At 48.3% G+C, this 16,524-nt stretch overlaps 1 long non-coding RNA gene across 1 annotated transcript; it reads right to left on the bottom strand.

The window, feature by feature from the left end:
* Positions 1 to 585: 585 nt before the first annotated feature.
* Positions 586 to 15,849, bottom strand: LOC110566587 (uncharacterized). The gene is made up of 3 exons (XR_009591839.1): positions 15,384 to 15,849; positions 14,683 to 14,895; positions 586 to 627 (listed from the first exon to the last, which is right to left on the bottom strand). It is a non-coding gene; the product is annotated as an uncharacterized LOC110566587 (long non-coding RNA).
* Positions 15,850 to 16,524: the final 675 nt, after the last annotated feature.

Here is a 16,524-nt window from a genome sequence, read left to right as displayed (position 1 = left end):
TGTTCCTTTAATGTAAGAAAAACATGAAATACATTATGATAATTCCTACTCTTCCTATAATAACAAGAAAAAGTTCGCAAAAGGCACAAAAAACAAAATAAGCTATATTTGTAGCTTGATAAACTCATTTAAGATAGTGAGAAAGGTAAGGGGAGGAGGACGTCCCCTATCAGTGGACTTGGGAAGGGGCATGGGAGGAGGTGAGGGAGGGAGAGAGGGTCGGATTGGGAGGAGATGAGGGAAGGGGTTAGAGCTGGGATACAAAGTGAATAAACTATAATTAATAAGAAAATAAATAAATTTTAAAAAGAACTTTGAATCCTGGAACAATATTTTACCCTAAAATACCCTTCTTTAATTTTAGCCAAAAGTCCAATGTAAATATTGACAGCATTTTAGTGCTGTCTTATGTTAGAGGATGATCTAACATATGTAATAAAATATTCTTTTAAAAAAAGATAGTGAGAGAGATGATACACAGTGATTTGTACTCTAGACATATGCCTGGGAAAAACGTGTGAGAGCCACCTCTGAAAGCCTAATGTTACTTGTTTTCACTAGACAAGCCGTAAGTGCAATAACTTGCCTGCAGGTCAGCACAGGTCCTTCCAAGCTTCCATGTGGAGGCTACCTGCAAAACCAAGTGCCTCTCACAGATCTGAGATTTTCCAACAAGAAAGTATAGATCACTCAGCAAAATATATTGACTGTATACAACCATAATGGCTCGTTAATTGTCATTATGATGCAGATATGTACGGGAAACAGATGTTCCTTTTTCCTCTCAGCAGCACACAGAAAAAGTGTAAATCTGCTGATGGCGCATGGACTACCACCTCAGCCCAATACAAGGGGAAAGACATTAGCGCATGACAATATTAGTTTTTACTACACAACTAATTGCATAAAAAGTAGAACTTGAGATCATTAAATCAATATAATTTTCAGCATGACAGAAAGGAAATAAATAGATTTGTATAACCAGCCTCCCTATTTCACATCTGCAGTTGAAAAAATACTTCTGAGACACTAAGCATGTGCAAAAATACTACCACTGCTTCCAGAACACAGCAGAGGATGGTGCTCTGCCATCTTTGCTTGTGCAATGTAAATTAGAGTGCTGCATTTGCAGAGAACTTCTGTCCAGAGTATTGGTATAATAGCTAGAACTTTTCTGGAAAATGTCTTGGCAATCAATGCAAAGACTCTGCAAAACAGTCGGTACCTTCAGTGCGAGTAGTTAATTTTCTCTAATAATATATTGTGTGGAAATAGGCATAGATGAATAAGGATTTTTTTAAATGCACATCTTGGTAATAATAGAAAATCAGAAATCTTATTTCTCCAAAAGTGGAGTAATGATCAATTACGGTGCATGTGTTAAAATACTGTCAAGTCAATATAAATGATGTTAATAATAATTTAATCATATTTAAATTTTTGGAGGAAAATATACAATAATTAAATAAATGTCATTTTTAATTTTTCACAAATTCTACCTTTTAAATCAGAAAATATTGCAGGTTTTTTTATATTGTATTCCTATGTTCTAATACAGCTGTCTTTGTCCAGTTTCCAAAATATTTTTGGATCAAATTATTCTATTTATAAAATCCTCTGAAGTAAATTGACTTGAGATTAGGTAATGTGTTATTTAATGTCTAAATCTGGCAGAGAAAGAAAAGCATTTGCCATTCACACAGGTAATACATTCTCCCCCTAGCTAAGCAGGTTAACTACAAGTTATAAGACATCTATGGAATAAACTCAAGTGTCTGCTTACAATCTACATGTTCTGTTACATGCCATCAATTCCAGAATTTTTCAAATTAAAAGGATTTCTAAAGCCAGTGAAGTAGCTTATTAATTGTTCTCCTCTTTATGCCAATAAAAATATTGCCATAGCTTTTCTAGGACTCTTGGTTTCCTTCTATTTTACAAGAAGGCGCTGATTTGTCTTAGACTATTACTGTCTATTACTTCTAGAAGTCTTGAGGAAAGGTGGGAAGCAGCAAATTCTGGCAATCTGCCTAAAGAGAAATCAATGAAACAAATTAATCCTTCGCTGGCTGCAATGACACAGTAATCCATCATTCAGGGCTGTTTTCTATACCAAATCAGAGAGCAGCGGAAAGAGCCCTGGGGACATCACAGACAACAACTTCCACAACACTGGGAAAACACTGAAGAATCAGTTTATTTAAAGAGGATAGATTTCAGTTGATTGCCTGTTTTGTCAAATAAATATTTTTCTTCCACAGTATGGTGAACCTCAGGGTCAGGACTATATCTCTAGAATTCGGAACCTAATATTCTAGCTGACACCACGAGGGGATACATAGTTTAAGTCATTCGGATTGTTAATTAGTATGATCAAATATCTGATGAGTAATCTCACCTTTTCCATCCAACTTTCACTTGTTAGCCGTGTCCTCTTCTCATTAGGGTTTAACTGTAAATCTCCATACAACTCCTGTAACATTTCCTTGTAAAGCCCGTATGGGGTGTTACCTTTTGCATCATCAAATGTATTGTTAGACATATGTAATTTTCTAAGTGCTATGGAAAGTTTAAAGAGCTGAAAGTTTTAATTACTGTTTATATTGTGTATTTCACCAAGCAATACAGATTGTGTAAATAAATAGCATTTTAAAGTGATAAATAATTATTTTTTTATAATTGTCAACAGTGCTGAAAGATAAATGTCATTTGTTCTTAAAACGAAATTGTAATCGTCAATGTACCATGATACACACACTCAGTATAATTACTCATACCAAGAGCGTGCACTGTGATGTAGTCAGGGTCAGACTGCTAGACTAGTATGCATGAAACCTTAAATTTGATATGTAGAACCCCCAAACAAACAACCAAACCATATTATCTACATTTACACGTCTTATGTATGAATCTAGGCACATGAGTATCTCTGACTTAGCTAATGTACTCTAAGGAGGAGTAATGACAAGAACAACATATCACCACTGTTTCATGCAGGCATAATTTCTGTAGTTACACACGAGGGGCTAGTGGGAAGACTTCAGAGAACTGAACAAATCAAAATCAAAACATAAAAACATAAACATTTCTAGGGCTCCTGGAATGTTGAAACCGTAGAATACTTAATCACAGATCCAAAACACGAAATTAGATTAAATAAATGCTAACCATTCCGTTTCTGAGTGACATCTTCAATAGCAAGGTTTGTAGCCATATGATCACAATTCCTGGTCATGCTGATGCATTTTTAATTCAATGCATGAATCTAGTATTTATTGATTTAATAAGGTTAGGGGAATTACATTGTTGCTGCTACTGATGAACTGTCAGCAATTTAATCTAGTGAAATCTTACAGAGAAATGTGTGTTTAGGAATGGGAGAGTTAGAAAAGGAGCGATAATCACCTATATATGACTACTTACTGCTCATGACAGTCGCAAAAGCAAAAACTGTTCTTTTCCAACTGCTTTGAACTCCAGACTTTCATTTTCCTAAAGCTGTTGTGTACCAGCCGATTGAACTGACCATGAAGGGACAGCCACAGAATTTTGCAGAGGGCCCTTTAAAATCAAGGGAGAGATGACTGCCCCATGTTTACCTTCTAGACTCTCTTCATCCTTTGTTTTTTTTGTTTTCCTGACAGAGCAGTCCAACCTGGCCTTGAACTCATTACATGGCCCGGGCTGACCCCAAACTCTTGATCCTCCTAAATCACTCTCCCGAATTCTGGATCCTTGCCAGTTTTGAGAAACGCACTCCTGGGCACACACACACTCACACAGGCATGCACACACAAAAATCACATGAACATGCACACCTAACAGAATTTCAAGGACTCAACCAATGTCCTCCCTTCCCTGGACCCTCACATTTTCTATGGCAGAACTCAGCATGCAGAAAGACAGAAGACGATGGAGGAATTTTTTTTTTAAGGGCAGTTCTGACAAAACAGAATCAAAGGAGAGAAGTTTTTAAAGTGAAGTCAGAATGAGAGAGGGGCCAAACCCACCAGGTTCTGAAGCAAACTCTTGGGTTCTGGGTCCTGGGTGATACCCTGTTCGTGTGCTTACTTTCCCAACCTGGACACCTGGCAAGCATGTTGTGCCCCAGTTTTCCCTGACTTTGAAGAAATGGCTAATCTTAGGAGTGGAGCTGCTGCTGGGGTCAGTAAAACTATGCTAATTGTGAGCCTAATTGCTTCAAGCAGTCTTGCCTCTAAACAGGGAGAGCCCAGTTGATGGAGTCAGTCTGTTCCTAATAAAATGAAGAAGCACTGAATTAAATTCCCAAGGAAGGCACTATAAAAGTTTCCACAGTGTAACCAAATGACTTCACCTATGCTATTACCCCTGAGATGACATCTTTGAAAGAAAGCAGACCCCAGTTGGGCTCCATATTCATAAATTGGCTGTGCTTAGGCCTGTAAATCTGGATTGATTTAAAAAGGCTTCTTCATCCTTCCAATCAAATGAAGTCATTGTTAATTAGATGGCTTTTTGTTAACAATGTCACTCTCTCCGTATTACCTGCTCACACTTGCAGCCCCTCTGCTGAGGCATCTGGACCGCCAGTTCCCCTGCAATCAGTCCTTCCTACACTTTGGAAGCTGGTGGTATTTCCGTTCCTAGATCCCGTCCCTGTCTGGAGGAAGATGCTATTCAGTGTGTTGGTGTGCAGTGCCGGCCATCTTCCTAACTGAGAGATTGCAAAGCAACCTCTGGAAACACTCTTAAGATTTGGTATTTTGTGAAGTACGCTGTCATTTTTTTTCTGTGTTGGCTTTGCAGATGGATGGCTTATAGAAGCAGCCCACGAGATGGCTCAGGTGGTGAAAAAGGCATTTGCCACCAAGCCTATCAGCCTGAGTTTGAGTCCCAAGGAAAGAGAACTGAACTCTGAAAGTTGTCGTCTGACCTCCACACAATGCCAAGTCCTGCGCTCTACCGCGTACAGGGAAGAGGGAGGGAGTAGGTCGATATTTAAAAATAGAAGCTCTACGGCTTCTTAAACCCAGACCATGCTTAAAATAAAAATTAAAAAAAAAAAAAATAACCCGTTTTGAGGTTCTCCGGCCATGCCCTCAGCCCGGTTTTTCCTCCCTTCCAACCTCACAGACAGGCATATTGCGTCTCCACGGCCCCCCGAGAGCTGCGAGTTCCCTGCTCTGGGCAGCGCACAGGCAAAGGCAGACTCGGCAGGGACGGAGCTTCGAGTATTTCGACCTGGACTGGGGCAGCCCACGCTCCCTCGGGGCGCATTCCCAGGCGCTTCGCAGACAGGACCCGAGCAATCGCAAAGCGTCGGGGTGAACCCGGGCACCCGCAGCGGGTCTGGGGAGCGTGCGCCACCCCCCGGCCTGGCCGGGGTTCCTTCCTGAATGCCCTTGCTGCGGCTGCGGGCTCTGTCACTGCGCAGGCTAAGCCGTCAGTGGCCTTCAGTGCCACCAAGAGAGGGGCCTCCAGATGTTCCTCGGAGGCCTCGCACACCGATCTCGGGCAGGGAAGCGCTGCCGTGCTAGGCGCCGCGCTCGCACCCAGAGCCGGGCGACGGCCCTGTGACAGAGGCAGCCTGTGGCTCTTGCTTGCAGAAGCAGCTCTTGGCGGAGTGGAATTTGAGATTGCAGTTCCCGGGCCGAGGGGGAAGGCCTGGTCCCCAGACCGACTGTGTCACGAAGGCCTGCCTTGTGGAGCGCGAGGCCACACAGGAGAGCAGGGGCCCTGGGCCCTGGCGGGGAGGGCCCTGAATCGGCCTGCGGCCCAGTGGACACGGGTGCTCGGCAGGCAGGCCAGGACCTCGGCCTCCCAAAAGACCCCTGGGCCTTCCCGAAACTCCTGGACACAACTGCACCCTCCCCGGCTTCATCTTGGGAGAGAAGGGTGGCTCTGAGCTGCAGTCATGACTATAGGAGAGCCACCTAGGGCGAATCAGGCTGGGCGGGACTGGACAGCAACCGCAGGAGGACAGAACCACGCTGAGAACACACACCGAGTCAGGAGTCTTCATCCAGGTCTTCAGGTTCTTGGCCTTGGAGAGTTCCTAGTCCCGCAGCGTGTGCTCCCTCCTAAGAGGGTTTGGGGAAAATCGGTTTCTTGGCGTTCTTTGGCCCCTGTTGTGTGTGCTTAAGGTAGACCATAGCGGCCTAACCACCTGCGATCCCTCACAGCAACCCAACCTCAGGAGTGACTTCGTCTGCTCTCCTCTGCGTCCTGAGCGAGCGAAGCCTCAGGCCTTGAAGCCGTCCTCTCCAAAGCACGCAGGTGCTTCCAAAAACCACCTGAAGTCACTGCCCCCACATCCCGGGACGGTTCCCCTCGCGAACAGAAAAGGAGACCCGCCCCCCCCCTTCCTTTAGTGCGCCTGTGTGGACCCTGTCCTGAAGCCCACGAACCCTTCCTTTAACCCTGGAGGCTCACCTGGAACTATGCAAAGGGAAATTAGGCCAAAGAAAGGGGAGCTGCTGAGCAGAGGCCGGTGAGCGGGGGCCCTCTGCTCGGGCTTGCTCGGACCCGACCTCGGACCGCCTCGGAGCAGGGAACTCGCGTGCTGGGCCTCGGGCTCGGGGACACCCGGCCTAAAGGTCGCCACGTGCTCGGGGCTGCTGTGCCCCAGCTCTGCATTCGGGGGCGGTTTGCTCGCGCGTGCACTGTCACACGGCGCCTGCTCCTCGGTCCCAGCGCCTGGGGCCCTTCTAAGGCTGTCCTGACGGTGGAACTTAGCGAGGCTCGGGGAAGCACCGAGGCTCGGGGGAGCACCACGGCTCGGAGGAGCACTGAGGCTCGGGGGAGCACCGCGGCTCCGAGGAGCACCGAGGCTCGCAGGAGCACCCACACTCGGCCGTTGGCTGGCACCAGAGCAGAGGCCCGGGCCTGCGAGGCCAGGCAGGAGGGAAGCGGTCCCGAGCTGAGCGGGGGACGCGTCTGCCCTCTCCTGCTCCCTCCCTGCCACACTTGTCAACCCCAGCTCACTAGGCTCCCCTTCCCTCCCGGCAGCTGCCGGGAAACACCGGCCGGCTGACCCCGCCGTCGGCTGGAGCCCGGGCTAACCGGCGCTCCCGGGTGGGAACCGCACCAACGCACTTTCCCAGCCCTCGCCCCCTCCCGCACACACACCCTACCGAGCGGGGACCCGCGGGTGTTTGGGGTGGTTGTTGTTCTTTTAAAAGTATATTAAAGGATCATCGGCGTCTCCTCGTCAGGTCATTACGCCTTTATCCCCATCAATTAAGCACACCTCAGAGGACTGCTATTAAGAGCTAAATTGAGCTGCAAAAGTAGGTGTCCCGTTTCAGGCAGATGTTGTCACCTCCCGCTGAGGCGCGGCGGGCCAGCTCCGCGGCTTCCCGCTCCCGCCCCGGCAGGGCTGGACCCGGCTTCCCGCGCGCCGAGGTTGAACGAGAGGTCGCAGCCTAAACAATGCGCCGGGGCTAGGAAGGGACCCCAGCCCATCTCAAGCGCTGGGCACCCCAATGGCTACTGTCTCCCGAGCTGGGTGGAGGACGGCGCCAAGAGCTAGCTGCACGGTTTTGCTTAGAGGTGGAGAATATCTGTTAATAGCTGGCTCCCAGCTGGGGAAGCAGAAGGAAGAGATTGCGATGGAGAAAGCGAAGGAGCGAGTGTGCCTGGCAGTCTGCTGCCTCCTACCCCGCTTCCTCCTCCAGCCTCTCTAACCTCGTTGTTGGGCGGCAGGTCCCCCAGAAACCCCGAACGCCTTGTGGTTCGAGGTGCGAGGCGGTGGGAAATGGGGGTTTGGAGCTACAGAATCCGGAAGAGAAAGGTGCTTTTAAGACAAAGGAGACTGACTTGGGACTCCTGTGGCCGTCCAGCCAGATGTGTCTCCACCCTTTCTCACTCCAGGCGCTTAAGGCACCACTGTCTCCCACAGCTGGGAGACCTTACAGCGCAAAGGGAAGAAACAAAGGGACGTGGCCCCTACTTGCAGTTACAGGCTTTTCTTCGTGACACTATCCACAATAAATTAAGCCAAGGCTAAAGGAGATTAATTTCCCAACATAATCCAATTAAAATTTTTCTAAACTAATCTTCTACGGAAAAAAAATGTAAAAGGTGTGCGGTTAAGGGGATGGGGGGGGCGTCTGGATTGGATGACAGTGATTTCTCCCCTTCGCACCGAAGGCAAGCGGGGGGTGCTGAGTCTTCCCCACGCAGTTCCACCGGAGCACCCGGTTGGCGCCTCCAGCCCAACCTGTGCCTTCCGGAAAGCCATCGACCACTCTAACCTAGGCCTGGAAAGAAGCGGAGGAACTGGGTTTGCTTACAAGCACCATAGACTTCTTAAAGTGCTATTAGATTTATGGTGTCTTTGTCGACGCCCATCCAGAGTAATTAGCACATATGTTCTAAATAGATGATAGTTTTGTGAGCAATAAAGCAATTACCCATCGTTGGAGCTGACAGTTCCTCCAACTAAACTCCAACCAGCAGCTAATTGGAAAAGTCATTTCAGCTACATTGTCTGCAATTAGTCCTGCTAAACTACTACACCCCAACTTGCTGGTTTGAGGTTAATTTATTCAGTGTAGAATTTTCATGGACAAGCCTTTGCCACAAAGGGACTTGCCTTTTGCCCCCTCTGGACTGCACCCAGGAACTAAAGCATATGGTAGTATAGAGCTGATATTTGGAGGCTAGGATGGCTCCTGGGCCAAGGTCGGGGGAAGGGTGCCACATCCATTCTGAGCTTCAAGGTCAGTGTCCATCCTGAATACCCACAGAAAAAAAGCAGTCTCCTCTGAGAAGTAACAAGAGGAGGCCCTCAGTTTGTACCACCGAAACTGTCACTACGATTTTTAAATGAAAACACAGAGGAGGCAACTGGGTTCTCAATCATTCCCCTCTTCACATCCACCTAGGACCACCCCTACTGTCCCTACGAGATAAATGTAAATTTAATAACACCCACCCAAGAAGAACGCTGAGCCCTCATCAAGAGGAAGCAGCCTCTAATTCCCAGAGTGACTCCAGAAAAGAAAAAGCTAGAAAGGTCAGGAAGCCAAGCTACTGCGGCTCTGAGCTGAAAGCTACTTCCCCTTGAAAATGGGATGCCCTCGTAACTTTTAACTTTTTTTTCTTTGTAGTTTTCCCTTTCTCCTCTTTTTTATCTCGCCAGATCTTGTTCTTCCTTCCTTCCTTCCTAAAGTTAAGCCCGGTCGGACCAGGATGTAGGCACACTGAGTGGAAACTGTGTTCAACATTGGTCTGACACCCCACCGGCACTTCGTAGGCACGGCTAAGATTCTTCTACTTCATTTAATCTTTAGTGGACAGGGCTGCCCCTGTGCTTCTATTCATCAGGAAACCTGAGGAAATCTATCAGTTGGGGTTCAAAATCCTGGGAGGGAAAGAGAAGCGTTAAAGGGAGATGACTGCCCCCACCCAGCCTCTAAGTTGTACGCTGCAATCTCAGTAGGCTGGTAGGAGGGGAAGGGCAGCTGGGGCTCCCACCTCTACAGCCAAGGGTATCTGTATCAGGGAGCAGACAGGCTGGCAGGTTGACATGAGAACTTGTAGCCCTGGAAACGGAGTACTCCCCTGAAGGAATTTATAGCAGTGGCCCAGGCTTAGAATTCTGCTTAGAGGAACATGAAGGGGGAGCGCTTCCTAGGGAGGGACAGCCCATTGCTTTCAGTCCTAGAAATCAAATGTCTTTTCTGGATAGCTATTCATATTTCCTTTTAAATACACATAGCAAGCCCAAAGGAAGACACATTGCATCCTGTTTTAGTCAGCCTAAATCTTACTAAAATAATTCTAATTTCAAAATAACTTGTAATCAATTATCAGCTTCAAGAATTTGGAGATAAAAATCTAAAGGAGGGGGAAACTTCTAAGCAACTTTATGTTCAGCTCCTGTTTTCCACTTGTTTATTGTGTTTTGCCTAATTGAATTCAAAGCTAGAGAAATTGAAAGTAAAGGGCTTGCTACCAGCACATACCACCTGTCATACCAAACACACTCTGAAACCCTTCAATCAGGTGACTTCTGCTTGAAACAGAAAGAAATAAGATGAGTTTCCTAAAAGGCTGACAATTGAGCTCTTGCTGACTTAGGTTTTTATAACACTTAAATGTGGCCAGAAATTGAGGAGAAGAAAAAGCTTAAGGGAGAGCCAGTGACAAGTATCACCCGATGTGGTGGTGATGAATTTAAATGTCCATGCATGGACATGCATATACACAGAGAGCAACAGAATGCATCCAGCCGCTTCAGCGTATGAGACATACACCTCCATCCATGGCCCCCAAGCACCCTAAGCTCAGGCGTGCAGAGACGCAGCCCTCTGCAAGCTCAGCTAGCTGTCCACAGCCCTGTGTTCCCCTCGGGAGCAAAGGCATTTTTGGTGCTCCCATAGTTTCTTTCCATTAAGAGCGATTAGATGATGTCTATTCAAAGTTGCTGATCCAGAGAGAAAATAAGAGTAGATAAAAGGAGATTTCAAGTGACCTCCTCATCCCTTTCACACCAACCTGAGCCCTAGAATAGCCTAGGATCAACTAGCACAAAGGCCTTTTACTTTCTCCTTTCAGCTTCAGAAGATTTCATGCAAGGGGTTAACAATAAAACACAGAACTACCCTGAGTTTTGTTAGGTCCTGCATTTGGAATACTTTATTAACTCCTCCTGTGGATGAGCTGTGTAGATTTTCTACCTCTGGACCGGGCAGATAAAATATACGTGTCCTAACACAGGGCATAATTACTCACTGTTCTGTATGGTTTGTAGTACAGATGAACTGTGTTCATCCTTTTCTATTTAAACTTTACCTGAACCCACCTCCCAAAGATGGAGGACACTGTAATAAACATGTCTTTCCCCTGACAGTATAAAAGAAAATACTGCATTTACTATTTTGATCCGTTTTCTGCTAGATAATTCCAACTGCAATATGGCTGCAGTGACTGGGTTTACTGGGCTTTTCCCAGTCACTAGTTTACATCAGATTCAGGGAAGAAAATGGCATCAGAGATTTAAGCATATTCAAGCAGTCTTTAGTCAGTGAAATGTCCAACTCAGCTCTACTTCTGATGGGCTAATCCTGTAGTAAAAGAGATAGGTGCTCTGACAGGTAACTATTAAGGGGAATGATTATATAGCACAGTTGATTGTATTGTCAGGATAGTCTAACAACCTTCAAACTCATTTCAAAACTTCAGCTTTTCATCTAAACCAACCCATTTTCTCTGGGAAGAATATCCACGCAGTTATTCTCCAGTCAGATCAGGCACTTAAAAATAAAGGAATACGTATTGTAACATAAAAAGCCAGCCTTCTTTCTTTTTTTACAAATATTCTTACATAGCCAAGACTTGGTTTCTACAAAAGGTAAATATTTGGCTCTGGCTTTACTGATGTACTAGAAATGACTGTCACTTTTCCTTTTGGCTTGCATCTAAAGGTCAGCCCTTGCCTTGTTCTCCTGCCATCCTCCAAGGTTGTTAACCCTGGATCCTCTAACTATAAGCCCGGAAACAATGTCATCTCTCTCTTATCTTTCCCAAAATATGTTTTATAAATGTCTTGGTCTGAGACAGAAAACTAAAACACTTACTAAAGTAAAGTTCTTATCGCTGAACTTTATTTACTCAAAGATGACAAAGAAGAAATTCCTGGGCTCCCAGAGTGACAGTGGCATGGAAACCTGTTAGTTCCATGGCTCCCTGAATCCTAGGAGCAGCGAGGTCCCCACTCAGGTCAGCAGAAACCCAAGTCTTAGTCTGGCCTTTCCACTCTGGCTTTCACTATGACAGAGGAAAAAAAAAAAATTAACAGATAGATAGCTATCATGTAGATTGAGTGTAGTCTGGAGGACGGGGGAGAGATTTCTGATCTAGCTGAAGAGATTTGTTTTGTTTTGTTTTGTTTTCTAGTAATGCTAAAAACGTTAGGTGGGCATTCCAGTACCTCTCTTTACTGTTTCCCTCCAAATATCTGTTCAATATCACACTAAATACATCTTCTTCAACTGTATTCTTTCTGGCTTTAATCTCATGCCAAGGGAGACTGATTGATTTGGTACCTTTAAAACAAGCTCTTTGGGAAGGTCTGCATCAAGCTCAGAGGAACTGACCTTTCTCTCGGGGTCTGCAAGCTGCTTCATCACCCCACATGAGCTTGAGAGGAGAGTTATTTCTGTCCTGTGGTTTCTCTAAACAGAATAATACTGTTTGAGTAACCTAAGGGTATACAAGAGAATTTTCTACACATATGTGGCCATTTCTAGGTCTCATTGTCTCTTGAGTTAAATTTATAAAATGCTTTTTCAAAGATACTTTACTTCAATGTGACTTAACAATAACCTAAAATGTATGGTCTGGTGTCTTTCTGGAGAGCAAACTGCCAATGTGAAAGAGTCTGGAGGATTAGTGGAGAATAGGTTAGCCTTCTTTCTACCTGGTTTAAAAAAAAAGAAAAAGAAAAGAAAAGGCTAAGAGGTAAAGAGACCACTTATTTTCAGACTCGGAGGCTCCAATCACCAGATTCCACTATTGGGGCAGCCACAGACAGTCCTTCCCCCTGTTCTCCCCTCTCCCACCATCTATTTACAGATGCCGGGCTGGGAGATCAAGTGTTGTGTGTCAGGCTTTTTAAGAAAGTGATTAGCAGCTAACCATGATGCTAGAAGCTCATAAGGGATATGCAGTGAATTCACAGTGTAATTCCTCTGCCCGAGCAGAAGGCACCTTCTGATTGCATCTAGCTGGAACTGCACTGAAAACCTCGTGTGTTGAACAGATCTGTGGGAACTAGGAGGGTGGAAGAAAATTACAAAAAGAAGTCTGTGGATCGAAGGCCTTCTCCAGGCCTTCCCCCAAGGCCCTTTGCGTCCCCAGACCTACCTGACCCTGGAGAAAGTGGAGCACCATACCCCTGCCCTGGACCTCCTCCCCACCACCACCACCACCACAGGCAAGACCCAATGCTAAGGCAAGGGCCACATGAGTGCCGTTTCAGTAACAACTTTCAAACTTAACTTTCACTGGGCTCTGCCCGGTGAGGGGCCAACAATGTGGGTGAGAAGAGGGGAAGAAAAAAAGAATGGAAGAGGAAAGGGTGGAAATTACAACTTCTTTTTCTATTCCAGTTGCTGAGCGTGCCTGGACATGTGTGAGGAATTTCACAGTTTGTGAACTCCGTTGCCCTTGGGAAAAAAGGAGCATTTTCCTCTTAGATACCCTATCCAACAACAGATACTAGGACTAGGGACAAGCATGGCAAGCTGGTGTCGAGGCTCAGTTTTAAGAAACAAAGCCAGCGCTTCTCGGGACCCGGACGACCTCAGGGCCTCTACGGAAGCCATTTTAGTTGAGGCAGGACTGTGAGGACATATGGGTTTGTAGCTGCTCTTAGCAGCTCGGAATCCCAGGGGACGCTGAGTCCTAGGTGCTGCTGGAGTAGACGGAGCCCCATAGGTGGATAAGACACTCCTGAAAATGTCTCTGCTTCGTGCTAAAGCCTGTGACGAGAGACACTTGACTCAAAAGAGCACGAGCAGCCCCCCTCTCGGAAAGCCCGAGGCTTCCCCTGCTGCGGGCAGCATCCGCAAACAGCATCCCATCCCTGCTCCTAGAGCTAAGACTGAGAATTGCAATTTCCTTCCGGAGGAGCCGGCAGCTTTAGCCTGGGCCTCGGGAGGCCGGCTTCGTCGACTCCGGGGGTCAGGCTGAGTCCCAGAGGCCTTTTTGCAAGTTTGGACGCTTGGGGCTGGGTAGGAAGGCGGGAAGGAGAGGTCACAGGGAGGATGGGTGAACGCCATTTCTCCCACTGAGCTTCTACTGGCCCTCCAGCTTTGTTCCAGGACTTGACCCCTGACTAGCCCTTCCAGGCAGGGCTGACTCATTAAAGAGCCCACCCAACCCCCAGGCGCGGTCCCGGGTGTCAGTTCCCCACCCCCACCCTGCCTGGTGAGCCCGCCCTGCGCGCCCTCTGACGCAAACGCGCGCCCCTGACTGGCGCGGGGGGTGGGGTGGGGTGGAGGGAGCGCTCCTGTTGGTTTTAATTGAAGCTCTTCCTTTCACACACACAAGCTCGGTCCCCACTCCTGGGAGGCGACCCCCTCCCCTCCCCCAGCCCGCCTGGCCCAGCGAGCAGCATCTGGCTGTAGCAACTCGCCGCTCTCCCGCGGCCGCTGAGGGTTCTCTGCTCGGGAGAACCGCTGAAGCCCCTCTTAATCCGCTGACACTATCGCCCACATCAGAAGGGCAGCCATCGATCGCCTTCCTTTGCCGGCGGCGACCGCGGGCCGGCGGCGGAGCGCGGCGCTCCGGGTCCGGCGGCGGCTCGCTCGGCCCCGGCGCCCACGCCAGCGGGCTCCGGCGCGGCTCCTGCCCCGCACGCCGCGGGCTGGCCGCGCGGGTGCCGAGCGAGCCGCCGCCCCGGATCCCCTGCCCACGCAGCCCTTCCCGCTCCCGGAGGCGGCCGGAGCGAGGGGACCTGTTTTGGAGGATCTGGACTGAGGGGCTGCCAGGGATCCTAACCTCCAAGGAGGAAGGAAAGGCCGGGCGACCGCAGCACCCGACTAGGCCTGGGCCAAAGTTCTCCCGGCCCCACCTGGGCGGCCTCTGGCTACGTTTCCAGGCAGCCGAGGAAAGACTGTTTTTCTGCCTAGACACGTTACCGAAGGTTACAGACCCCAAGTTCCAAAGAAACGATTGTCTTTGCGTTACTTGCCTGGTGGGGCAGGACTTGGCCGAGTCTCGTTTCTGGTACCCACCACGTACAGTCTAGAGTGCGAGGGAGGCTGGGCGGGCGCCCCGGCACCCAGCAGGCCTCCGGCTCCCGGACGCTCGCTGTTCGCTTCCTCGCCCACTCTTTCGCGATCCTTCCCTCCCCCAGCCTCCCTTTCTCTGCTCCGCTCCGCTGCTCACGACTCCTTGTCTCTGTTTGGAGAGTATATTTTAGAATTTCTATATAAACAGCGCGCGCTCTCGCTCGCTCGCTCGCTCTCTCGCTCTCCTTCCTTTTTTCCTGGTCTGGGGGGAGGCATTTTTTAATTATATCAATTTCACCTTTACTTGGACCAGGGAGGAGACTTCATCACGAATATTAGGGCTAAGAAGGCTATAGCCCGAAGTCCCTGCACCCCTGTCCCGCCTCTCCATCAGCTCGTACAATGGACCGCAGCACGCAGTCTCCATTATGCGAAATAGAAGAGCTGTGGGGCACACATAGGAAAGTCTTTATTCTGCCCTTAATAAAAATCTTTGTCCACTAAGCGGTAGGTCCCAGGGCCCGAGAGGCGCCAAGCGTGCTCCAAACACGCAGAGCGTCCGAAAGCCCTCCCTAGCGGGGTTTACAGTGGGAGCCGGGTTTTGGAGCCGGACCCTACTTCCTTCCACACAGCTCGGCCGCCTGCTTCCACCTTTACCTGGGGGCGCTCGGAACGCTTGAGCAGAGACAAACTTTTACGCTCTCCCGCGTCGAGCGGTGGGCTGGCAGGAGGGACTCCCACTCCGGGCGGTGGCAGCCGCTGCTTTGTCACGCCGCGCTCCGCGCCCGCCTGAGCCTGCCTAGGGGAGCGCTCCTCTCACGAGGGGGGTGCGAGTGTGGGATTGGAGAATATGTAACTAATAGAAGTATCGTTTTCCCCCAGTGCGATCTTTCAAGGAAAAAAAACCCATTGAAAGAATTTTCAAAGTGCTGCCTTGGTTTGGAGAGCAGGCTGCCAGCGGGGAGGGGAGGGACTCGGCGGCGTGCCGCCTGCCAGCGGCTCCCGTCCGCTAGGTGGCAGCCGGACCTAGCGGTTCCCGCAGGCCCCGGGGCGGGCTCCGCTCCTCCCGCCTGCCCCCCCTCCTGCGACCAATCACCTTCGGGAACGGGGTCTCGGCGCCCCCCCAACACACACACACACACACACACACACACACACAGAGTCTGACTTTTCCTCCTCCTCTTCGTCCTCCTCCTCCTCCTCCTCTCCCCACTCCGCCCCATCCCTCTTCTCTGTCTTCTCGTTCATTTGCTCTTTTCCTGAAACTCTGACTCGTTGGTGCTAACAGCCTCCCCACGACAGTATAAGGACTTACTAAGGCTGTATTAATAATTATTGAAGCATTGTTTGGAGTTGGAACATCCTGGGGATAAAATGGTGAAGGAGGAAAAACAGGATTGATTGGAGAGTTTATTTTAAGATCATTTTGGGGATGAATAGGAATCATCGATTCGGATCGAATTTGTGGCACAATTTCACGAGTGTGCTTTGTCGTAATTACGCCTCCGAAACTATGATACACTTCAGATTTCTTTTTAAATGAGGAGGCTTTTTGAATTATATAAAATGAGCCGGCTCCAGACCAGGATTATGTTGAATGTGAACTAAGATGATAAACCCAGTACACTTCACCAATCGTTAAAATGGTGGAGTTTCATGCCCATTAATTTTTTCTAATGTTTTCAGTGACACTCTTTACACATAAAATTTAATTTTGAAAACTTTTCAGAAGATATACAGTAATTTCTTTCTCTCGTTCTCGTTTTTTCCATCGCAACGCGTTCTCCCCCTCATCATC

The sequence above is a fragment of the Meriones unguiculatus genome, chromosome 5 (assembly GCF_030254825.1).
Source record: "Meriones unguiculatus strain TT.TT164.6M chromosome 5, Bangor_MerUng_6.1, whole genome shotgun sequence".
Taxonomy (NCBI): domain Eukaryota; kingdom Metazoa; phylum Chordata; class Mammalia; order Rodentia; family Muridae; genus Meriones; species Meriones unguiculatus.
The sequence above is the reverse complement of the archived record's forward strand: the minus strand, read 5'-3'. Positions and strand labels throughout refer to the sequence as shown.